General features: G+C 40.2%; 1 long non-coding RNA gene across 5 annotated transcripts in view; it reads right to left on the minus strand.

Moving 5' to 3' along the window:
- Nucleotides 1-25151, minus strand: part of LOC100738196 (uncharacterized) — a 282304-nt gene that overhangs the window by 239507 nt on the left and 17646 nt on the right. For 4 of the 5 annotated variants that reach the window (XR_014813233.1, XR_014813235.1, XR_014813236.1 and 1 more), the window contains exon 3: nt 20321-20461. This is a non-coding gene — a long non-coding RNA (uncharacterized LOC100738196). Of the gene's footprint in view, nt 1-3378; nt 3852-4702; nt 4783-18945; nt 19101-20320; nt 20462-25151 lie in introns of those variants that run through there. The other variant, XR_014813237.1, reaches the window with a different exon arrangement.

Raw genomic sequence — 25151 nt, forward strand, 5'->3', positions numbered from 1 at the left:
AATAAACATAAAAGGAACAGTTCTGAGTTCCATGTTCACTTCCAACTTGGGAAAACATCTACCTACAACTTCCCAATTTGAATTAAATTTCTACTGTCAAGTTATCTGACCTACCTCAGTGTCCCCTTCTTGGAGACACTATGGAAAAGAAATATCCAATAGGAGTTTGTTGATTGACATAAAGTGTAAGATAGAAGGAAGGATTGCCCTTCATGCACTCCCTGCCTCCCTTGATCCTCTTGGAGAATCACTTCCTCCATTTTGCCAGGAAGCACTTCCCCAGGAGAGGACACCTCCTCTAGAAAGCCTACAGCTATACCCCAACTAGGAGCTACCTAGATGACTTGACCAGTGTGATACAGAGTGTGGCAAACCGAGGAATCAGCAGTCCTGCATAAGACAGCTAATCTGGCCTTTTTTAGACCCACAAAAGACTAAAATTCCTCTTCAGCAAAGTGGAACTGACCAGGAGCCTAGAGATAGGAATCTCAGGTAGGGGCTTTCCTGGGTGGCCTTTTAACTTTAAATAGCAGTGAAAGACCTGAGTTTTTTGGTTATTTGCACCTTTCCACATCCAAGGTTTTTCACCAAGGATGTCTCAGGCTGTCAGGGAAAATACTGGCAGCAGGAAGGGGAGATTGGCCACATTTTATTTCTATCAACTTCAGAGGCATTGCTTTTTGCCAAATTGCCTACCCCACATGAAAGGATTCTCTTTCTTCTGGTTTTGATCTAGTTATCTGGCAAGACAGATGTGATTTTTTCTTAGCACTTCTCTTCCTCCAGCCAAGGCACAGGCTGTTTGTTTGGACACATGGTCTCATTTCTATAATCCTTTAACCTACAGGAGACTTGGGCACTAGGTGACGGCAGGTCTATTGGGGTTCCATCTAGAACAGCTGAGGAGTTGGGGGTCACATCCTCACAGGACACATGTCTAGAAAAAGACGTAAGATTCATGAGATGAGGTCTGTGTGGGTATTACAAGCCCCGTGTTCCCAGCATGGTCATAATGCCTGGCACAGGGTGTTCTGAGTGGCCAGCACTATAGGCTATAACATCTTTTCCCAAAGTGTTCATGGGACACTAAATTCAAAAGGTGTTCAGCAAAAAATAGATTTTGTGATCAGGTAAGCTTGCTAAATATTACACACCAGAGCCTTTTTCAAAAGCCCCTATCAAATTAACCTACTACAGAGGTGTTTCAGTTTTTCTGTAAAGAAATACTTTCAACTTCAACCTAGAATTTCTTCAACTTTTTTTAACCATGGAACCTTCGCATCGTACCTATTACTTCCTATCCCATAGGACAAGTACTCCTCTGAACGCCCATTGGAATCATGTCATGATTTGCCCAAAACTCCTTTGAATGGATCTTCTAGACTTTCCTCTGAAATAATTACATGAGCCTAATGAACTGTAATTTCCAAATCATTCCGGGTAAAAATAGGGATAACAAGCTCCCTTCTGCCCTCTATGAAGAGAGCCTAGCGTCCTCACTCAAAAGGAGAGGAGCTGGCAAAGGGCAGCTGTCTGGTGCGCCCCTGGCATGGAGCTCGAAGACAGCTAGCTGGTGGGAGTTGGAGCTGGACCACGGTTAGTGAATGCTGGCTTCTTGTCTGCCCATCATGTGAAAACTAGGCCAACATCCACAGTTATTAGAAGGAACACTTGTCCCGGGTGTGCTGGGAGGATATTTTGTAGACGTGGTTAGCATTAACAATCGGCTGACTTTAAGTAAAGGAGATCAACCTCAATAATCTAAGAGGGCCTCGTCCCCTAAACTGCAAAATCATAAAAGCAAAGTTGAGGTTTCTCCTGAGGAAAAAGCAATCCCACCTGTGGACAGCAGCCTTAGCTCCTGCCCGAGTCTCCAGTGTCCTGCTGGTTTGGGTTCTCTGACTGAACCTGACTGATACACCGCCTGTTCACTGTGGTGGTCCCTCATCGACGCCCCTGTCAGGCTGGGCGCAATTTGTGCTGACACGCTGGTCAAGCAGAGGTAAGGAGCCAGCAGAGATGGACACTGCATCTTGCCCTCGGGCTGTGTAAAGGGTCTGCCTCAAAGCCATGGGGAAGTGTCAGAATCTGCAACAAGAAGAAGGCTGGAGAGATAGACAGGAGGGCCTCTGCCCTCTACTGTGCGGGAGCACATGCTTCTAAGGTAGTTTGTGTCTCTTCCACTGCTGCTGCCCAGCAGTGATGCAGGGCGTGAACTCCTCAACACTGACGTATTTCCATGCCTAGGCACAACCAGGCGGATTAATTTCTGGAAAAAAATGCTTGCCTTCAATTTAATTTAATTATCACAGTTTAACAGTATCTCAGGGCATTTAAGATGAAGATCATAGATTTGAATATATTACGAAAATAGATTGTAGTTCCCATTTTGATAATGACTGCGAAAGCCCAGCCTTTTCACCTGCACTGACTGAGGAAGAGATGGATCATGTCCATGCGCTGCTGTGGCTGTTCTTTGGCTGAGGATAAGGAAGACTTTAATTTTCAAAATATATGTTTAAAACCTCAAAGTGTGCATATGCAGTGATTCTGGGTCCAGGAGTTCATCCTGAGGATATATGCAAAGTTATAACTTGGGAGATTTCATCTCAATTGTGAAAAATTAGAAGTCTTTTAAATGTCCAACACTGAGAGGTTAAAGGACTATGGTTCTTGGATATGGAAGAGAATAAAATAAAAATAGTTATTCATTGAATGGCCTGCCAGGTATTGTTCTACAAGGGTTTTATATGTATTACCTTAATCCTCACAACAAACCTCAAGGCAGGTTCTCTCTGCCTCCTTTTATAGGTGAGCAAACTAAGGCACAGAGTGGCAGAGTAAACTGCTCGAGGTCACACAAGATTCCAGCTTGGGCAGTCCGGTTCCAGGGCCCACACTCTACATCCATGCTGGGCCTTGCTTTCAAGAAGGATGATCTTATTTCAAACATCCATGAGTTCGTAGACATATATTTAAAACACAACAACAAAAAAAAAATGTAAAATTCTACAGCTTAAAATGAGTGACCTTCCTTTTTTCTTTATTGCTCACTTGTATTTACTAAATTTTCGGCAATCGGTATCTGATATTTTATAGTTTAAAAATAAAAACAATGAAAATGGATGTTATTCTTCTGGTTGGGGATGGACTCTTACAGATAAAATCCAAATATCTTCATTCGACAAAGATCCCAAGGTTCAGAGAGGTTAAAGAACTTGTCCTCGGTTACCCAGACTGCCAGAGGCCAAAGCAGAATTAAAAACCAAGTTTTTAGTGCCTAGTCCAATACTCTCTGCATTCGGTCATGCTACCTACCTCAGGGATTTGTGCTCAGTCGAAAGAATGGAAAAAGACATTAATACAAATCAACAACTATTTTATGAAAGCCACTTTCTATTCACTCTCATTACACTAGCAGTGTGCACCAAAGTATACAGGGTAAAACATGAGGGTCCAACCTTCACAGACCACAACTGCCCCCACAAAGAGGTGAATACCACAGTCAATAATCTGGGGTGTCACCTTCCAAACCCCTTTCCATGAATCTTGCACATATATTCGGCAGTGTGCCAGAACCAGCTTGTACCCATTCTTGAGAGCCAACTAAATTTTCGGGAAAGTTGTGAGCTGGATGTTAAATATAGTCATTATTAAAAATTAAATTATATTGAATTATATTTTTTTAAAAAGATAAGAAGTACTCAAAACTAAACAACAACAACAACAACAACAAAAACACACGGCGTTCTCTGATGGCTTAGTGGGTTAAGGCTCCTGAGTTTTCACTGCCGTGGTTCAGGTTGCTGCTGTGATAAAGGTTCAATTCCTGGCCTGGGAACTTCCACATGCTGTGGGTGTGGCAAAAAAGAAAAAAAAAAAAATAGAGAGAGAGAGAGAGAGAAAGAAAAAGAGAGAATCTGAAATAAACATTGTAACTCATTTAAAAAAACATAAACGAAACCCTCATCACTTCCCTCTTTTTAAAAAACTATATTTTACTATTACCTATGTTCTTGGGGTTATTTATGTTTACTGGATCTTTATGGTGAAAAAACTAATGGTGTGTTACTACACATCTCTTTCCAACTTCACATTCAGTGATGTCACACTGTAGACCCCACCCTAGTGAGAGCATATAAAGGAAATTGACAAATACTACAAATCAAGGTCTTCCCTGCCCTCCTCCAAACAGCCAATTTCTAAACACTTACTAGCATACTATGATAGACACATTTTTTTTCAAGTATTTTTTTCTCTTCATAAATACCCTACTGAAAATTTTTCAAGTCTGTTAAGTGTATTTCTTTTCTCTTTTGGAAAGAGCGTAGAAGCACTCTGAAACATAATATATTTTTGCCATATATTACAAAATTATGTTATTCACCTTCTTTCCCTCAATAACCTCCCTTGATGCTCTAGCCTATTTTAACTAAATCTCAATTCCTTTTAACTTCTCTCTTCAAGTTTATTCTGCCCCCCCCCTCATTCCCCCAACTTTCAAGCCTTAAAGAGAGAAAAGGCATTTTTAATGGTAAAGGTGAAGTTTTCCTAAGGTAATTACTTGATAGGCAACAAAACAGGAATGGCTGGATTTGCTCTGCCATGATAAGCACTGGATCCTGCCGGCTGCTACTTCGACATTCTAGGCTCCTGAGTGTCAGAGGGAAAGTAACACACTTAGTCCCTTTTGTTTATATACCAGAAGATTAGGTTTCCTTAAATTCCTAAGGAATTTCAGAAGATTAACTTTTAGATAGGAAACTTCATAGGCTGAGCAGGCTGAGAAAAGAAAAAAGAAAAAAATCATGTCACCCTCAAGCAGTTCCATCAAGGGATGAAATTTTAAATCACATCATGTCTCACACCCATTTCTTAGTGCAAAATAAATCACTTGAACAGAGTGCAAGCCAATTTTTACTTTAAAAATGTTGTGTCCTAAGGCTGTCTTCTTGAACTTCAAAAGCACACTTTGTAATTACTCTACCTATCAAAGGAGGCTCAACACTTCACCTCCAATCTTCTTCAGCTTGTGTTATCACTTTTAATTGTTAATAAACCACATTAATTTTAAACCGATTATTCTGTTGGGGAAATTCTATGTTTTCAAACAGAATACAATGAATTAATATACAAATGAATGTATTCAAGTACAAGCTAAAGTTAAGTGGGGCCTTTTCTCACTATCCGTCATTGCTTTTATTTTTAGGAATTTCTGGCATTTGGAGACCCACAGCAATTACTGTCCTTCACTTTTTTAAAGGAAGAGTTTTCTGGGAATGAAATGGATTAAAAAATGCCAAAGATTTTTACCAGGGTTTGCGCCCAAAACGACAGCATTTTATTGTGACTTGTGTGTTTGCGATTTTTTTTTTTTTTTAAGGAAAACGAAGGGCTAAAAAATACTTTGCCAAATTCAGACCACCCTATCAATCTGTATAATTCATTCATATTTATTTACACCCTTCCTTTTCTTAATAAAATTTTCCCCACTTGGAATTAACAAGTGCTTCTTTTAAATTTAATTTTTAGGGTCGCAGCTGCAGCATATGGAGTTTCCCAGGCTGAGGTTGAATGGGAGATGTAGCCGCTGGCCTACACCACAGCCACAGCCACGCAGGATCCAAGCCATGTCTGGTGACCTACACCACAGCTCACAGCAACACCAGATCTTTAACCCACTGAGTGAGGCCAGGGATCGAACCTGCAACCTCATGGTTACTAGTCAGATTCGTTCTTGCTGCGCCACAATGGGAATTCCACAAGTGCTTCTTGTTATCAACCTCCCCACCACTGTAGGCACTGGTCATGTCTATTTGCAAAAGCATTGGTTCACAAACCATATTTTTCCAACCTAGCCAGTTTTCTCTCATAGCCAGTTTTCTCTCTACTAGCAAAATGTTCTTGAGATGGGAACATGCCATGTTTGTTTCCACCCTGGCATCAAGCTCAGAATTCAGGAGTTGAGGGCAGTTCTTCCCTGACTAAAAAGTTCTCAGAACATCCTTCTCTCCACCCTATGCCCTGAGAGTTGAGCCTCCACAGGAAGGGCGCTCCCTCCTCTCCTCCACTACCAAGACCCATCCCCCAGTGCCCTCCCCGGACTCCTGGAGAACACTGACCAGCCTCCGCCTGGTTCCCACGCTGCAGTGCTAGTGACCCACCCACCGACATCATCATTACCATCATCTCTGCCGAGAGGTCTCCGTGATGCCAGGCACAGTTATACGAGCTTTACATGTGCTAACTCATGTGAGCCGCACCACAACCCTATTAGTAAGCACCACTCTCATTCCCACTCTATAGATAAGAGCACTGAGGCCTGAGAGACTAGTGCCCGAGGTCACCAGGCTGGTAGATGACAGAGCACACCAGCTCCAGGGACAGCACACTCAGGCACTCTACCATGCCTTCCTACTTCATCAGGCAACTGAGTTTCCCACACTGTTGTCTCTCTGCTGGTCTGTACACCTTATCCACTCCCACATCACCCTGAGTGCCTGCCAGCCGTAGAGCCCAGTGAGTGGTAGGGGTTCATAAGCTAGTCAGAGAATGAATGAATGGATTTTCCTATCATTTCCAGGCATAGGGCTTGAGAAGCATCTCCACAAGAAGACAGCTGGTGGTGGCATCAGGAAGAGCTCACTGAGCTGGTAGCCCTGGACTGTACATGGCCTTAAGCCAAGATCTGTCCATTCCTGGGCTATATAATGGAAGCAACAAAAATGACTTTGTCAGTCAGGTTAATACTAATAAGCATCACCTCCCTAGAAAGTTACAGCAAGTAAGTAAGGGCCATAGACAATATCTGATGTACTGTTTTAAGTCAGTGACTGAGGTTGGTATAAACTAGCAGGGCTGATCCTGGAAGGCTGGCAGTAGGATATCTTTCTGATTCTTTTATCACTCCACTAGCAAAATTATAATTCAAATTTATTCAGTTGTTTCTACATACCCTATCTTGTCCCTAGAATAGTTTATATACTCAGCGAATTTATAAGTTGGAAATGAGAAAAGAAAAAAGAAAAACAGGGACAATAAATGGAACTTAGAAAGAGGCTAATACCAAAAAAAAAAAAAAAAGGTATTTAACAGAGTTGTTACATATTGGCTATGGCTGAGGGAAAAGAATGAAATGTAGGTAGTACTTTGTGATATACATTCCCAACGATTCTCATCCTGGATCTTCAAAGAGGACACTCCCTATAGCTAATGTTACTATGCGCAGGCTACAGGTGAGGAACCTGACTGAGTTCACGTAGAGAGTCAGTGTGAGCGAGACCAAGGCAAAAACGAACCCTGTGAGATACGGAACTGATTCCAAATACTGTTGCCTAGGAGGCCTAACAAATCAGCCATACCTAAGGCATCACTCCCAAATGGGAGAAAATAATCAAACACAGTTCAGGTAAAATAGCTATTTGTTCCTTTCACCCACAATCATTACAGCATAGTAACTGCAGCTTGCCAAACCTCTGTGTGAGTCTAGAACTGGTGTTTCATGGGTCTGATGGTGCATCTTCACACACTCCTGCTGACGTAAGTCATTCTCCCTCCTCACAGCCCAAGTCTAGGTGCTGTTTTCCTGAACCTGCTTTTTGGGTTAAGATCAGAAGCTTCACCTCCACTCCTTTATTACCCTTGGTTTAAAGAGCTCTCTTCGGGAGGACTGCTGGGGTGAGTGGCGGTCCCCAGGCAGAATGGGTCTTCTGAGCATGAGGAAACCTGTGGACCAGCATCTGGCACCTCACATAACCCTGACTTCCCTTTCCCTTCTAGTTAGACTGGAACCAAAACGTGAATCAGAGGGGCTCTGACATAGGTGCCTGAGAAAATGCAGAGAGCAAGCAAAAGAGACTTCTGATAATGGAGAAACAGAACTATGCACAGGCAGGTAATTTTACTAGCTGGGAGAGAGGGAGCTGGATTTTACTAGCCTCAGTGGACTCTCCTCCCTCTTTGCCCCTTATCCTTGACATTCCCTCCATCACTCGTTCTGTCCCAGGACAGTTCCCCACCTGAGCAACCCTAAGGGAGGCGCTTCGGACACGCCTTTCCAGAAGCGTGTTTCTGAGCATCTGCTGCTGTCAGCATTTATAGAAGGTTTCACTGCGGGGTACACGAGCCATCAGAGTGAAGAAACATAATACTACCCACTTAGACATGGGATTAGTGGCAGCCAGACACTGAGAAACAAAAATTCCCTGGCCTCCTGCTGACTTGCTGCATGAAGGAGAGGTCCAGTTGATGTGTTAGCTGTGTTCTTCCCTGAACAATAAAACAATCGAATGCTTTCTGTTCAGACACAGAGTCACCACTAATGGGATCCTGCCAATGACACAAACAGCCTTGCTGCCCCCACTTTTCCTGACTTTCCTTACATGGTCTTTTTCTGGCTATGATAATATACCAGCATGTACATATGCAGATACTTCCCTTCAGAAAACTAATCATAATTCTGAGAAGTTGGGAAGAACCCCAACATCATCTTGAGACTCTCTGGAGTCCAGCAACTTTGTCTGTTTATAAAGTGAACTACAACCAATAAATATACTGTGGATTAAAAAAAAAAAAAAAAACTTGTGGGAGAACATGAAATAAAATCCAAAGATATCTCAAAGAAAGAAAAGAGATTTGGGGAAACAGTTTAATCATCTTCGTCAAATACCCTGACAAGATGACCACAAACTGGAACAAACTTTGGAGATAATGAGGAACACCTTCATTTTGCAGATGAAGTAACTGAGGCCCAAAGAACTTAAATATCATCTCAAGGTTGTAGTAAAAGTTAGTGTTAGGACAAGAAACTAAATGAGTAGGACAGGTGGCAGGAGAAGAAAAGCAGTAAAAGAGAGCTGCTTGGAGAACCCCAGACTGGTGGGATCACGCGGGCTTCTACACAAGTTAGAGGCACTTGTACTCTCTGGCCCCGTGCTGGTCCCGTACAATTCTCTCATCCCACTGCCTTTCCCACTGCTTCTACTCCGCCTCCCATCCTGGAATGGATGCCACTTCACACTTACATCCGGGACACTGTCACAAATGATGAGACGCAGAATGGATGATTGAAGTCATCTGAGACCCTTCGTACACTCAGTGGGTCCACTTTCCATCCACTTCCAAGGAACAGGCCAGGGAAGAGTATGGCAAAGGGAGCAGTACCGCTTTATTTATCCTTATTTACAGAATTCCCCCTGCCCACCAAAAAAAAAGGTTTTAGCAAAAAGATATTAGGACAGATTTTTTTAAAGGCTTAAGCTACAGAAGTTTAGGAACTTAAGTTTTTTTGTTTTTTTTTTTTAAAGTGCCACGATGAAAAATGAGGTCAGAAATGAATCATCGTCCAATTGCAAATGGATAGCTACCTCTTCAAAGTTGCTTAGGAAAACTCATTACAGAGGAATTGGAAAGAAGACTACAACAAATGCTACTGAGTTTTAGGGTTTAAAAAAAAAACGTTATCACTTAAAAACTAGCTTCCTTTTTTAAGGAAGTAATGGTTGGCCCTTGGTGACAGTACTCTAAGGAAGTCACACCTGCTCTAACGATCCCTTTGGAGGGATTCCTGAAGGCTGGATTCTAATTTATTCACTACTGACTTATGTACAGCCTTTTTTTTCTAAACTCCTTTGTGATGTTTAATGATACATATTTAAGTTTTACCGTAGAAATGGAACTGATCATCAGCGCCAGATGTATCAAGGTAACTGTGAATCTTTGCAAAGAGGGAGAATGTTCAGAGCCTACATATGCAAAACAGCATCTAATATTACATGTTGAGTAACTGAACACATCTGGGAAAAGAAACTCACTGCCTCTTAAAATACCTACTCTACCCTCCAGCACATCTGTGGTGCAATTAAGGAACCTAGTGCACAGTTAAAATTCAGGTCAGCACACAGCAACAATGGGGCTCTTTGATGTGAGGTCAGCTTTGGTCATTCTCATATACTCATTAAACAGGTTAATCAACTTAGGGCAGGATATAGGACAGGAGTAACCAAAAATCTATTTAATTACCATTACCCTGAAAGCATCAGCAGAAAGATCTGTTTTATTTGTTGGATGCAGCGACTGCTGTTTCACTGTCAGTACATGCTGGAGTTAAAGTGCCATTCTGGACTTGTGGGCCTTTTTCCAGCTAATGAAACATAGAAATTACACTAATATCTGTGATTTTTTTCTTTTTCTTTCTTTCTTTTTTTTTTTTTTTTTTTTTTTTTTGGTCTTTTTGTCTTTTTTAGGGCCGCACCCAAGGCATAGGAAGTTCCCAGGCTAGGGGTCGAATCAGAGCTACAACTGCCGGCCTACACCACAGCTACAGCCACACCAGATCTGAGCCACAGCTGCAGCCTACACCACAGCTCACAGCAATGCCGGATCCTTAACCCACTGAGCAAGGCTAGGGATCAAACTGGCAACCTCATGGTTCCTAGTCAGATTCGTTTCCATTGTGCCACAACAGGAACTCCTGTTTGTATTTACTATTAACTAAAGTATTATGAAAACAGGTGATCTGGTCTGTGCCTTTCTTTTTTCCTCCTTGCACATTTCTCTTTCTTGGGTAAAGTAACAAAGCAGAGGCTGAATCTGTGGATATGTGAGTATGTATCATGCTCCTTACATTTGTTTGTCTTCCCTTGAGTGAAGAAGGTATTAATGTGACACATTTAGTTCAGATGAGTAAACTCCATTCATGTTCTCCTAATATGTTTTATGAACTGCCCACAAAGAAGGACAGTTAATAACAATGACTAGTGCCTATTGTGAATGCTTTAGCAGAAAGACCTGGAAAGACCTGGACTTTAGGTCAAATAGACTTGATTCAAATGCATCTCCCTGTCTGCAGACGCTCATTTGTAAAACAAAGATAGTAAGATCTACTTTGCAGAGTTGCTGCGAAGATACAATAAAATAATTCATGCAAAGTGCTTCGTGTGGTGCTTGGAACACAGTTAAACTTAATGGCAACTATTTTTATCACTGAGAAAAAGCATTTCTAAGTCACTAAGGAATGTACAACATCATTAATTAGAGTACAATGTTCTTTTTCTCCCTAAAATCTGTATTGTGCTTCTTAATACAAAAAAACCACCATTGTTGGGGGTGTTGTTTGTTTTTTTTTTGGCTGCACCCATGGCATGTGGAAGTTCCCAGGCCAGGGACTGAACCTGTGCCACAGCAGTGACAAGGATGGATTCTTAACCTGCTGACCCATGAGGAACTCCACTATTGTTTTTCAACAATGATGCACTGAACATGCACTAATACTAATAGTAATAACACTAAAGTAAATAATAAAAATCTTTCACCAGATTTTTAAATAACGGGGTCTAAACAACCTCAAGAGGAAGGCATAGTCAGTAGGTGTCAGAGGCATCCAAATGCTTCCTGTGTCGTGCCCAAATAAGATGCTGGGAGTCCCATCTTTTAGGAGTAAGAGATGACATGGGTACACTCGAGGTTAAAAATCACAAGTTGCCCAAATAATCCTCAAATATCCCTTAGGAAAGTACACTTGATTCTTATTATTTGCAGTAGTTACATTTTACAAAGTCATTGCAAACAATGAATTAACGAATACTGAACCATTGCTCATAGGAGAAATGTAGGGTTAGGTTCCTGTGAGCTTCTAGTCACATTCTTGTCAACTGATCAACACATAACTTTGTTTTCTGTATGTTTCTGTGTGTTTCTTATTCAATATATATTATTGATTCATAAATACTGAACTCATAGCAATAGCACTTCAACTCATGCCTGAACAAGGTTTATCTAATGCCCATATTTTCTCCATAAGTTACATTACAGCCTTCTTGCACATAATAATACTGGCCAGCACTTCAACACTGTGCTTGGAGGCCATTTTAAACATCACAATCAAGAACAAAAAGCACAAAAATGCAGAGTTCCCATCCTGGTGCAGCAGAAATGAATCCAAAAGAACCATGAGGTTGCAGATTTGATCCTTGGCCTTGCTCAGTGGGTTAAGGATCCAGCATTGCTGTGAGCTGTGGTGTAAGTCGAATATGCGGCTCGGATCTGGCGTTGCTGTGGCTCTGGTATAGACCGGCAACTACAGCTCCCAAAGGACCCCTAGTCTGGGAGTTCCATATGCCGCAGGTGTTCCTCTAAAAGGGCAAAAAAGGCAAAAAAAACAAAAAACACACAAAAATGCAAAACCATGGCACTAAAATGAGCACAAAGGAACCCTCTTCCTTAGCAGAAATAAGGATGCAGAGTTGTGTTGTTCCACCAGCTGGGAAACTCATGCACTGGGCAACTCAAAGTTTTGCCACTCTGCTATGTCTGTGAATGAGCATGGAAACACCACAAATACTGATTTTGTGGGTACAAATAAATTTAACAAGTGGATGAATTCACAAATATAGAATCCATGAATAAGGATCACCTATGTCAACTTGAAAACTGACACACCTCTAAATAAGTACAACATAGTGAGTCTTTGCTTCAGTATTTGAAGGGAAGCTGATTCCTTGGGTAACCACCTAATGAAGTCCCTGGCATGCAGTTAGGAACCAGGTTGCACGAAAAGAACTAGAACAAATTTTAAACACTAGAACAAAAACTCTGAGGAGTCTCAGAGTCAGCAATTCTAACTCTATGAGAAGCAAGAGTGAACTTGAGACCAACTAAATAAAGGATGAGCAGATTCAGGTCTCCCATTGCCCATTCGTTACGGAAAAATAAAGAAATAACAACCAAAAAATAAGTCAAAAATTATAGGTCATAATTATTTAGTGTTTATTATGTTCAGTATGTTCAAGCATCCAAGTTTTTATTAAATTATTAATTTACTAAATTATTTATTAAATATATATTAACACAGTAATTAAATACTATGTTACTATTACTATTGAATGGGTCAACTTGTTTTCCTCTATTTTTTCTTTAGAAAATTTAGTTTGGTGTCCCAGGAAGGACAGCTATCCCTGGTGTTTGGAAGCAATGACGTAGAAAGACTAGAAGCCGTGGATTTCTAGAAGCATGCTCTCACCTCACCCCTTACATAGGAGCACAGATTGATTCATGCAGAGAGAAGCCTCTACTAGGTTCAACAGGACCAGTCAAGTGGAATCTTTAGAGAGCCAGATAATTTTTAAGATAATAAAATATTAGACCTGGGTGGGAGGTTAAGATGTTAAGTGACAGAGCTATTAAGATACATTTGGGAGTTCCCTGGTGGCTCAGTGGTTAAAGATCCAGTGCTGTCACTGCTATGGCAGGTTTGATCCCTGCCGAGGAACTTCTGTGTTTTCTGGGTGTAGCCAAAAAATATAGATATGAATTGATCAGTTAGAAAACTTATGTAATCATAGTAACAGATGTTGAAAGTAATTTGATTAAAATAACTACTAATTTAAAAGAAGAGAAATAAGAATGGGCACTTGCCTATTACAATTAAAATGTATTATAAAAAAAGTGTATCATTGTTTAAAATGCAGCACCAAAGAAGGAATAAACAGACTCATGGAGTGGAATACACAGCCCATTAAAAAAAGTGTGTTCGTATGGATGATCATTTGTAGTAACACTTATTCTCCAAAAGAAGATACAGATTAAATTGAGCTAAATTTTTATAAAGTGGAAAATATAGATAAAATATAAATTGATATTATTAGGTCTGTTTAAGAGGGGCATTTTAATTTTGCAATTGTGATAGAAATTACAAAAGAAAATATCTACAATATAAAATCTGGTAACCACAAGGCAATAAGTACAGTGTCAAAGGTCTATTCTCTCCTTTTCACTAACATAGATCCAATTTTGTTAAAGTAGCAATGTATCCAACTAAAAAGCCTGCTTTAGATATCTTTGCAGCAAGGGTGGCAATGCAGTAAGTTTGCACAGAAGAATTATATTAGAGGTTACCTTTTTTCTTGTGAAAAAAGAGACAAACTGCAGCTAGCGTCGTGCTTTGTCCAGAGCCCTCAGAAAACCTTTATCTGCCCCTTGCGCCCTGCCCTCATTTCTGTGCATTCTGATCCTAACAGCTGGCACCTGTTACTTTCTTCCAACAGCCACCTTTGGGTTGCTCGCTAGAGCCTCTCTGCTCAGATGTTCACAGCCCCCACCAACTGGGGCAGAAGTCTGCTCTTGGAGACAGAGAGGTCTCTGACTTAATTCATGCTGTGTTCTCCTTGAGTTCAGGCCCAAGCACTCCCTTGCTTGGCTTTAGAGTCTTCTCTGTGCTGCTTCTCTTACTCTACTCATTTACTGAATTCACCTGGAATTATTTCCTTAGTAAATCACTAACATGTGAATGAATCTGCTTCTGGGGAATCTGACTTAAGACATGCTCCCGTCTATCTTTCGGTCCTTTGCCCTGCACACTGCCACCATTTTACCTCCTGGAGCATAAATGCTTGGAGAAATGCCTGGAGTTTCAGCAGCCATCTAGCAACCACAAGGCAATAAGCACAGTGTCAAAGGTCCATACTTTAGGGATGATACAGCAGAAAGATGGAAAGAGCTTGAACACCTGATTGTATAATCGAGTTGTCATACTAGTCCTGGCCTGACACCCTTAGACTTATTTTTGCATAAGACAAGTAAACACCTTGTTTATATGCCTGGTGTAGTGTGTAGTAACGGCCCCCCAAAGAGGTCCACATCCTAAGCCTTTGAACCTGTGGCTATATAGTGTTAATAGTAAAGAGGAATTAAGAGTACAGATGGAATTAAGGTTGCTATTCTGCTAATCTTAAAGCAGGGAGAGTACTCCAGATTATCCAGGTGGGCCCAATGGAATCACAAGAGTCTACAAAAGCAGAAGTGGAAAGCAGAGACAGGAGTTACAATATGTGAGAATGACTCAACCTGCCGTTGCTGGAAAAGTGGGCAGACTTTAGCAGCTGTCTCCTAGAGCCTCCAGAAGGGAAAACAGCCCCTTTTTTTTTTTGTCTTTTTAGGGTCACACCTGCAGTATATGGAGGTTCCCAGGCTAAGGGTCAAATCAGAGTTGTAGATGCTCACCACAGTCACAGCCACATCAACGCCAGATCCAAGTCGCGACTGTGAACTATACCACAGCCACAGCAATGCAGGATCCTTAATCCACTGAACGAGGCCAGGGATCCAACGTGCATCCTCATGGCTAGTCAGATTTGTTTCTGCTGAGCCATGAGGGGAACTCCAAACACAGCCCTTTTAACATTCTGATTTTAGCTCAGAGACACATTTTGGACCTCTGACCTCCAGAACTACAGAATACGCTTGTATTGTTCAAGACACAAGTATGTGGTAATTAACTCTAGTACACTGGAAAATGAATACACCTGTCTATACTTAACATTTGCTGAGAGAGTAGATCTTAAGCATTCTCATCCAAAAAAAGTAAATCTATGAGATGACGGAGGTGTTAATTAACTTGACTGTGGTAATGATATAATGTATCATATGTCAAATCATCATGTTGTACATTTTAAACACATACAATTCTATTTATCAATTATACCTCAATAAAGCTGGGGTGGCAGAAAACAAATCACCTGCTTTTCTGTTACCTGCAGCCTAATTCAGTCCTAAATGATACTCTTAAACTGAAACTGGTTTATATTTCTGATATAGAAAAAGCTTACATAATTCAATAAAAACACTAAATCTAATAAATTTATGGGTAAATAACACATGTAAGACACAGATGAGGACATAAAGGTGCTAAGGAATAACATGGAAGTAGGTCTTCATAAAAATATATAAAATATTTTTAGGGAGTTCCATTATGGCTCAGCAGGTTATGAACCTGACTAGTATCCATGAGGGTGTGGGTTTGATCCCAGGCCTCACATAGTGCATTAAGGATCCAGCATTACTGCAAGCTGTGGAGTAGGTAGCAGATACACCTTGATCCCGTGTTGGTGTGGTGTAGGCCAGCAGCTGTAGCTCCAATTAGACCCTTAGCCTGGGAACTTCCATATGTCAAACGTCATTGTGTTATAATGTTGCATAAAGAAGCAAAATGGAGAGGTTATATTGCATGTTTCCAACTATATATATATATTTTTTTTTTTTCCCCAGTGCTCCTGGTCTTTTTCTTCTCTTTTTAATTATTTCCCCAATACAATTTTTTTTTCTATTGTACGGCCATGGTGACCCAGTTACACATACATGTACACATTCTATTTTCACACATTATCATGCTTCATCATAAGTGACTAGACAGAATTCCCAGTGCTACACAGCAGGATCTCACTGCGAATCCATTCCAACAACAATAGTTTGCATCTATTATCCCCAAGGTCCCAATCCACCCCACTCCCTCCCCCTCCTGCTTGGAAACCACAAGTCTATTCTGCAAGTCCATGATTTCCTTTTCTGTGGAAAGGCTCATTTGTGCTGTATATTAGACTCCAGATACAAGTGATATCATATGGTATTTGTCTTTCTCTCTCTGACTTCACTCAGTATGACAGTCTCTAGTTCTATCCATGTTGCTGCAAACGGCATTATTTTGTTCTTTTTTATGGCTGAGTAGTATTCCATTGTGTATATATACCACATCTTCCTAATCCAATCATCTGTCATACATATTTGGGTTGTTTCCATGTCTTGGCTATTGTGAATAGTGCTGCAATGAACATACGGGTGCATGTGTCTTTTTTTAAGGAAAGTTTTGTCCGGATAGATGCCCAAGAGTGGGGTTGCTGGATCATATGGTAGTTCTATGTACAGCTAAGGTACCTCAAACTGTACTCCATAGTGGTTGTACCAGCTTACATTCCCACCAACAGTGCAGGAGTGTTCCCTTTTCTCCAAAACCCCTCCAGCACTTGTTATTTGTGGACTTATTAATGATGGCCATTCTGACTGGTGTGAGGTGGTATCTTGTGGTAGTTTTGATTTGCATTTCACTAACAATCAGGGATGTCGTGCATTGTTTCATGTGCTTGTTGGCCACCTGTACCTCTTCCTTAGGGAAATGTCTATTCAGGTCTTTTGCCCATTTTTCAATTGGGTTGTTGGTTTTTTTGCTGTTGAGTTGTATAAGTTGCTTGTATATTCTAGAGATTAAGCCCTTGTCCATTGCATCATTTGAAGCTCTTTTCTCCCATTCTCTAAGTTGTCTTTTTGGTTTTCTTTTCGGTTTCCTTTGCTGTGCAAAACCTTGTCAGTTTGATTAGGTCCCACTGGTTTATTTTTGCTTTTATTTCTGTTGCTTTGGGAGACTGACCTGAGAAAAGATTCATAAGGTTGATGTCAGAGAATATTTTGCCTATGTTCTCTTCCAGGAGTCTGATGGTGTCTTGTCTTACATTTAAGTCTTTAAGCCATTTTTTTTTTTTTTTTTTTTGTCTTTTGTCTTTTTGTTGTTGTTGTTGCTATTTTTGGGCCGCTCCCGCAGCATATGGAGGTTCCCAGGCTACGGGTCGAGTCGGAGCTGTAGCCACCGGCCTACACCAGAGGCACAGCAACGCAGGATCCGAGCCGCGTCTGCAGCCTACACCACAGCTCACGGCAACACCGGATCCTTAACCCACTGAGCAAGGGCAGGGACCGAACCCGCAACCTTATGGTTCCTAGTCGGATTCGTTAACCACTGTGCCACAACGGGAACTCCTCTTTAAGCCATTTTGAGTTTATTTTCGTGCATGGTGTGAGGGTGTGTTCTAGTTTCACTGATTCACATGCAGCTGTCCAGGTTTCCCAGCAATGCTTGCTGAAAAGACTGTCTTTTTCCCATTTTATGTTCTTGCCTTCTTTGTCAAAGATTAATGGACCATAGGTGTCAGGGTTTATTTCCGGGTTCTCTATTCTGTTCCACTGGTCTGTCTGTCTGTCTGTTTTGGTACCAGCACCACACTGTCTTGATGACTGTGGCTTTGTAATATTGCCTGAAGTCTGGGAGAGTTATGCCTCCTGCTTGGTTTTTGGTCCTCAGAATTGCTTTGGCAATTCTGGGTCTTTTGTGGTTCCACATACGTTTTTGGATTGTTTGTTCTAGTTCTGTGAAAAATGTCATAGGTAATTTGATAGGGATTGCATTGAATCTGTAGATTCCTTTGGGTAGAATAGCCATTTTTACAATATTAATTTTTCCAACCCAGGAGCATGGAATATCTTTCCATTTCTTTACATCTTCTTTAATTTCCTTGATTAATGTTTTATAGTTCTCGGCATATAAGTCCTTTACCTCCTTGGTCAGGTATATTCCCAGGTATTTGATTTTTTGGGGGTGCAAGTTTAAAAGGTACTGTATTTTTGAATTCCTTTTCTAATATTTCATTGTTAGTATACAGAAATGCGACTGATTTCTGAATGTTAATCTTGTATCTTGCTACTTTGCTGAATTAGTTGATCAGTTCAAGTAGTTTTTGGGTTGAGTCCTTAGGGTTTTCTATATATAGTATCATGTCATTTGCATACAGTGACAGTTTTACCTCTTCTCTTCCTATTTGGATGCCTTTTATTTCTTTTGTTTGTCTGACTGCTGTGGCTAGGACTTCCAGTACTATGTTGAATGACAGTGGTGAGAGTGGACATCCTTGTCTTGTTCCAGATTTTAGTAGGAAGGCTTTCAGCTTTTCTCCACTGAGTATTATATATTTGCTGTGGGTTTGTCATAAATGGCTTTAATTATGTTAAGGTCCTCTATACCACTTTGGTAAGAGTTTTGATCATGAATGGATGTTATACTTTGTCAACCACCTATATTTTTTAAATAAGCCTTGAAAGAAAAGACTGAAAGAATAAAAGATTTTTAAATAGTGAAATTGGGGGTGGGTTTTTTCCTTCTTTCTATTACTTTTCTGTATACATCATATTCAAATGGCCAATTCTCTCACTTTATTCAGTTCTCTTTAATAAGAAAAAGAAAAAACACTTTGCTTTAAAAGTAATTATAATACTGTATGCTATCTGTAATAATACACCGAAGGAAGCATAAAGTCAAGTGATGGCACAAAGGAGGGGGTGAGGCTTTACCTGCAACACTGGGAAAGCATCGCAGAGGAGCAGATAACTAAGTGGGTCTTATCTAGGACCACAAAGGAAGAAAGGTGTCCCAGGTAGAGGAAGGCTGTGCAGTGCAGAGGCCCAGAATTTTACATAAACTTCACACAGCTGTGATGGCTATAATTCTGCGTGGGAAGGAAAGAGCAGTGCAAGATTAGGTACGGACAAGAAGAAACCACACCTGAGACACATTTACATAATAAACAGCAGAGTTTGACTTTTATTCTAAGGTTTTGGCTGTGCCCTCAACACCTAACACAGTGCCTGGCTCGTAGTACCTCTCAACACACTGACTAAAAGAATGAATTAATAAAGAATAAAGTCCCAAGGGGGGGAACCAAAAATTAGTCTTCATGCCAAGAATAATCTTCACCCACTAAAACAAGACAGGTTTGGGGCCAGAGAATAAGACAAGTACACAGCTAGCCCTTCTGTGCCCCTGTTTCCTCATCTGTAACTGAGAATACTAAAGAGTCTATTTCACAGGGCTGTTGTGAGGATTAAATGGCTTAGTAGAAATAAAACACTTAGAATAGCACATGCCATGAGCTGCCACTGTATGTGATTATATGTTTATTATTCACAAGGGGCATTTTTTCCTGAGTAGTGTACCTCATGCCTGAAGCAAGCATGCACAGGAAGGGTTGTTTACAGCACAGTGATGTCCAGCACCGCAACCTAGAGGGGCACAGAGCAGGAATGGCTGAGGTTGCTCCTCCTTGCAGTAGCCTGTTATCTACAACGTGGTACCAATGAGAAAGTTATGACCCTGCTCTGTGGAAATGCACCTAACTCACTGCTGTATTTTCAGCCCATCTGTAGAGCTGGGCGCAATGAGTATTCCTTCTTTATCCTTCCCAGTCCCCAAGAATAACACATCAAAGAGCATGTTTGCCTCCCTACAACAGATAACAGCACTGCCATAAGCTTCAGGGTCCACACATGCTACAGACAGAATGAATTAATAACTTCACATATTTATAAAATATAAATTAACTCAAGAAATATATAACTCCAAGTGAAATTCCTGCTTTTTAAAACTGAGCAGAAAAAGACACTTTGATAAATAAAAGGTTAGTAAATGTTCATATGTGGCATCACCAAATTGACACTTATCACATGGAACAAATCACTCCTCTCTGATATATAGATGTTGACACACAGAAGCATCAGGCTGAGGGTGGGGGATGTGGAATCCAGATAACAGATTTTTTAATTACATTTGATTATTTGATGCTTTCTTTTAACAACAGAAAAGCAAGGAATATGATCAGTAAGAATTCTAGAGGCTTTGTTGCATTTATATAAGCACAGTAAATTACTCGTAAAAACCATGGGGCATTACCTTCGTTTCTGTGTATAATATACCATGTCTGTGTGGAACCCAGTTCGCTTTGATGGTAAACAGCTATTCTCTCTGAAATCTTGCTTTTTCTCTTGCTCTGCACTGTGCTGAGAGGTTCCCTTAATAGCCAAACTGGTTCTCCTGGAAAAACAAAAAGAAAGCAGAGCAAGAAATGTATGTATTAGATTTCTTTCTTTTCCATAATACTGTAATGATAATTTACATTCATATTTGAAGATGTAAAGAGCCATACACCAGCTTACGGAGAAGCAGGCAAAATGTAAAATAGTATCCCATACTAAATATACCACAGCAAAGAAAAAAATTGTGAGTCTATTCCCCAAAGACATAGTGTACTAAAAACCAACCTTTTTCCTTCTTGGGTTCCTGACCTCAAAATAGAACAGTACGTTATATGTGTAAGAGTGCTGAAGATATTTACTTAATGTGGATTATTTATTACTGGGGTTGGGGATTACTGTGTTGTTAAAGAGGCCTGAGGGAGGCTATGTTTAGCTATGAGACATTTCCAAACATTATTAGGGACACATCATTAGAAAAGAGAGCAGCTTCGTAACTTAAGGTTCTATTTTCCTTGAAAAGAATTTTCCATTGAAAACCTGAAATAATTTTAATAATAACAATTATACATATATATATATATATATCATGATTTTATAAGTACAATAGAAAGAAATAAGATTTAAAAAAAAATCATCAGCATCACCTTCAGGTCAAGAAATACATGAACCGAGATGGAAGGCCTTAATACATAAAGCCAAGAATACTTATTTCCATACTGAAAATGTGTCAAGTTTTGCAGAGGTAATAGCACTGACGGAAAAATGTTAATTACAATAAATTTCTCAGAAACGCCCTGAGCTAGAATCCCTCTCCCCAGTTCAGGATGGTTTATAGAGCAGACCAAAGAGATTGTGCCTGCCCTCTTCTCCTGCTCTCTGGCCTTTTCTGAATGTTCCCAGGTGTACTAGAAAATTTCCCTTTGGCAACAGTGCCTGGAAGTGGCATCCAGAAGGACCCAAAGTTACCCTTCGTGGAAGCTCGGTAAGGGCCCCCACAGCCATGGAACAGTGAGCCAGAGATCCAACCAGAATCAGGCTGTGAGCTCCACCCCAGCTGGGGCCACCCGGCCTCTTGGCAATGCCCACTGGGCAGCCACTCAAATGCTGCGGCCACACAGAGCGCCACCTGAGAGAAAGGAAGAGATCCTTCCTGCTCCACACTCCTCTACCCACCAGGCATACCTGAGCCAATGCCACCCGTTCCCCTAGCACACCCAGCAAAACCGCAGTTGAGTGCAGAATAAAACAGCACTGCATGGAAAGGCAAGAAGCTAGAACAGTGTGTAGTGCCTGTACCTGACAGAACCCTCCTTACTGAAACTTCCTCCCAGAACTTTTCCTTCACCGCGTAAACACTGTTACTAATACCAAGCTGTGGTCTTGAGGGATGTGCTGGGTATGAAGCTTATTTGAAAACAGGAAGAATGTAAAATGGCTGATGTACACAAACTACCTTTTATTAGAAACTTCTATTGTACTAAGGGTCTGCATGCATTATCTCTGGAAGTTTCTATAGAATGGAAAGCAAATCTCAAAAACATTATAACTTGCCCAAGACTACGTAACTGTTAAGAATCTGAGCTAGGTTTGAACCCAGATTTGTGAGACACCCTTGCTTTTAACCACTGGGGGGGGAAAAAACATACTGTTTTTCTCTGTGTATTAGGCAAATGTGGACAGTATGAAAAAGAACCCATTTATTGATTTAACAAGCAATGGTTTCATTGAAATATGTATGACAATCTTATAAACAGCATTTGAAGGAGAGACATTCTAATGACATAAAGAAATTGATTTGACTTTATATTCACACACACACATAAGCAGGCAGAGACACACAGGTTAAACTGATAGAAAGTACAAACACAGGAAGGCACATGTAGGGCAGAAAGGCTATATCATGTGATCACATGATCTGATCCTGTGGTCATAAGGGTTTTCCTCCAGCCATACAAGAGCCTACATGGTTAACCCCAGAGGCTTCAAAGCGCAAGGTTGCTGCCTCCCTCTGTGGGTTAATCAAAGAGCAGTACTACTAAGTACAATGCGGTTTTCTGAATGGATCCTGGAACAGAAGAATGATATGAATGGAAAAACTAGTGAGATCTGAATACAGCCTATAGTTTAGTTAAAAGTAATGTGCCAACGTTAGTTGCTCTTTTGACAAATGCTCCATAGTTATTTAGAATATTAACATTAGGAAGAACTGGGTAAAGGGAACACTGGAACACTGTACTAACTTTGGAAATTTTCTAAAATCTAAAATTATTCTAAGATACAAGATTTGGTTTAAAAAGTTAGGTAAAATCTAAATATAAAAATAAGAAAGAGAGTGACATACTAGAAGCCAGAAAATCATCTTGTTGGCCACTTATATCCAAAGGAGAAAACTATGCAGTATAATTTTGCAAATGTTTTTAATTTCTTATGTCACTAAAATGGTAGTATTTTGCATGGATGCAAAATCATTGGTTGTGTATATTTAAATAAAGAAAAAGATGATCCTCAAAGATTACAAATATACATCAGTTAAATCAAAATCTTGCTTTGTCTGAATAATTCTCTGGGGAGCTTATCCTCTTGCTAGTGTTTCATTGGGAGGGATTCTCTTTACTGGAGTTGAGTATTAAAAGAATCTGCTACTAGACACAAAAGAAGACTTGGAAAAAAAAGCAAAAAATACCATGTTCTTAGAAAAAGATTTAATATCCTAAAATTCAATTCTCCCTATAATTAATCTGTAAACTTAATATGTTCCCAACAAAAAGGCTATTTTTGTGGGGGAACTAAACAAGTTGAACTTAACATCCATAGGAAACAATAATAGCCATGAAAATTTGGGGGGAAAAGGAATAAAAGGAGAGAACGAACTTTACCAGATTTTAAAGTACATAAACTATGATTTTTAAAAGCAAAGTGGTACTTACTGACTTTGACTAGAAAACTCAGTAACATAAAACAGAATGTTCAGAAATAGACCTGAACTCCTGAGATAATTTCATATTATAGAATAGTAATTTTTCAAAACATTATTGAAAAGATATTTAATAACTGGTGCTGAGGCAAGCAGGTGGTAATATGGAAACTATCAGTAAGGCTTTCCTTTTACCAAAATAAGTTCCAGATATATCAAACACGAATTCATAAACAAACAGATAAAAACATGGAAGGTTGTTTTTTTTTTAAATAACCTATTTTGGGGAAAGTCTCTTTAAACACAATAAAAAACCTTACGTCATAAAAGATAAAGACCTGGATATCTGACTACATGAAAATAAAAATTTCTAGGAGTTCCCGTTGTGGGTCAGTGGTAATGATCCCGACTAACATCCATGAAGACTTGGGTTTGATCCCTGGCCTCAATCAGTGAGTTAAGGATCCACAGTTGTCGTTAGCTGTGGTGCAGGTCACAGATGCAGCTTGGATCCTGCGTTGCTATGGCTGTGGCGTAGGCTGGCAGCTGCAGCTCCAATTTGACCCCTAGCCTGGGAACTTTCATATGCTGTAGGTTTGGCCCTAAAAATCCAAAAAAAAAAAAAAAGAATAATGTTGATTGCCACATTGTTGGTGACAGGAAAAGATTAGAAACTATCTAAATATCTATCAATAGAGGACAGGTTAAATAAATTAGGCTCATAAACCAGGTTAAATAAACTCTATCCATATAATGGAACACTATGCTGCAAATAAAAAGAAGCAATTCTGTATGGACTGAGAGCAAAAGGCCTCCAGAATATATTAAGTGAAAAAAAAGCAAACAATGAGACAATGAACAACAAGGTATTGCTGGGGAGGTACATATTTATAAATGGACATAAAATTTGTGTAGGGGAACATTTGGCTACAGGAACAAATACAGAAAGAGATTTTGTGACAGAACTTCATAAGGTTACTCTTTTACCCTTGTAAATTATTGTATAATGAACATTAATTCCATATCGAATAAAGAAAATAAAGTTAATTTTATAAGAAACTCCATCAAATGCCCTGTAACTACTCAAAGGCATTTCTGAGAAGAAAGTGAAAACAAACAGAACCACCTGGTTCTTCAGACGCTCCCCCCCCCCCCCCACACACACACAGGAAAACAAGGCAGTGTTAAACCCTCAAAGTCTCTCAGCTCAGTTGTTAGGGTAATTGTGTTTACTCTTTTCCAAACAAAGTCTAGAATCAGAAAAGTAAATGTGCTCAGTCTTCAGGTTCTTTGATGTCATCTTCCTCCTTGCTCCCGCCCAGGGCACTGCTGCCCAGAACAAGACACACGAATTCTAGCAGTATTGCCATAGCTACGCCATGCTGCTTGTGATCGTGATGTAAAACAAATAAAACGTAAGGAAGACCGAATTTGAAATAAAACACTAAGCCTGAAACAACGTTAAGCTGTGGTTTGTTTGTTTTTTTCTGCCCTTTGAACACTTGCAGAGATTATGAAACTCTGGAGTATTTTAAAATTTCAGAACAATGTCTTCGTGTGGCAAAGTCCCAGAAACAAGACTACTTTCTTTCCTGAAAATAACATCTGATCAAGGCAAATGGTATGTTGAAACATTAAAAGCCAGTGTACCTCCTGAGCCTATCAGATGCTTTCCCTCTAGATGACCCTTGTTAAACATCACATCAGTTCTAAATATGATTTTAGGATTTCAGGTTCCTAAGACTCTGAAGCTGGTAGCTATTTAGTCATACTGGCTGGATCTAGGCAGGCAAAGGACAGAGATGTCCATGCCGTATCAGATGGACTGCCCGAG

This window comes from Sus scrofa, chromosome 8 (assembly GCF_054392235.1).
Source record: "Sus scrofa isolate SSC_HxYL_T2T_F1_AM1 chromosome 8, Sscrofa_HxYL_maternal_Yorkshire_Landrace_v2.0, whole genome shotgun sequence".
NCBI lineage: Eukaryota > Metazoa > Chordata > Mammalia > Artiodactyla > Suidae > Sus > Sus scrofa.